A 1,337-nucleotide genomic window follows, 5' to 3' on the forward strand; every position below is an offset into this window, starting at 1 on the left:
GAATTAGATTAAGGCCGGTGTGGTGGCTCATGCCTGTAGTCCCAGAACTTTGGGAGGCCAAGGCTGGAAGATTGCTTGAACCTAGGAGTTTGAGACCAGCCTGGGCAACATAGGAAGGCCCTTCCTGTATGAATAATAAATATTTTTTTATAAAAGAAAAACATTTTAAAAAGAACAAAGTAATAAAAACAGAAAGAAAAGAGGAATTTAAAAAAATTAGTGAGGAAACAGACAGAGTCTACTCCACAAAAGAGCCACCAAAATGGCAAAAGCTAGCAAATGCGACTTCGGAGAGAAAAGGGCTGGAACTGTTTCTTCCCCAAGAGTCAGTTTTACAAGGGAGAGGCATGAGCTGTTCTTAAGCATATGACCAAATAATTACCAGCAATGTTCTAGCTGCATAGGACAGAACCAGATAAATACACTTGCACTTGAACCAGGGGAAGCCTGGCTACACAAAAAGGAAAAAATGACTTGAATACAAGCCCACATTCAAGCCTGTTGCAGGTGGCACAAAACCACCCCTGGTAGCCTCTCCAGCTGGAATGCGGCAGGCAGGGGCTGCCCCCATGGCCTTCAGTGTCCTGACAGCTGGGAGAGGGTAGGAACATTCTTTTCACATCATACAAAGGCGCATACAATCAACCCCCACTGGCCAACAATGGAGTCTCTTATCCCATCTCCCCAACACTCTCTGAATCATTTTCAAAATCTGCAACCCAGGAGTAGCTGCCAAGATCCTCTTTAATGCAAGATGTTAAAAATAGGGGACACTGGCCTTTTGGCCGGAACCGCCATCTTCCAGTAATTGGCCAAAATGACGAACACAAAGGGAAAGAGGAGAGGCACTCGATATATGTTCTCTACGCCTTTTAGAAAACATGGAGTTGTTCCTTTGGCCACGTATATGTGAATCTATGAGAAAGGTGATATTGTAGACATCAAGGGAATGGGTATTGTTCAAAAAGGAATGCCCCACAAATGTTATCATGGCAAAACTGGAAGAGTCTACAATGTTACCCAGCATGCTGTTGGCATTGTTGTAAACAAACAAGTTAAGGGCAAGATTCTTGCCAAGAGAATTAATGTGCATATTGAGCACATCAAGCACTCTAAGAGCCGAGACAGCTTCCTAAACGTGTGAAGGAAAATGATCAGAAAAAGAAAGAAGCCAAAGAGAAAGGTACCTGGGTCCAACTGAAGCGCCAGCCTGCTCCACCCAGAGAAGCACACTTTGTGAGAACCAATGGGAAGGAGCCTGAGCTGCTGGAACCTATTCCTTATGAATTCATGGCATAATAGGTGTTAAAAAAAAATAAAAGACCTCTGGACTGTAA

At 43.7% G+C, this 1,337-nt stretch overlaps 1 protein-coding gene across 1 annotated transcript in view; it reads right to left on the minus strand.

Moving 5' to 3' along the window:
• Positions 1 to 1,337, minus strand: part of HECTD4 (HECT domain E3 ubiquitin protein ligase 4) — a 232,540-nt gene that overhangs the window by 22,294 nt on the left and 208,909 nt on the right. The gene's annotated exons all lie outside the window — the stretch shown is intronic.

This window comes from Cebus imitator, unplaced genomic scaffold (assembly GCF_001604975.1).
Source record: "Cebus imitator isolate Cc_AM_T3 unplaced genomic scaffold, Cebus_imitator-1.0 Scaffold8, whole genome shotgun sequence".
NCBI lineage: Eukaryota > Metazoa > Chordata > Mammalia > Primates > Cebidae > Cebus > Cebus imitator.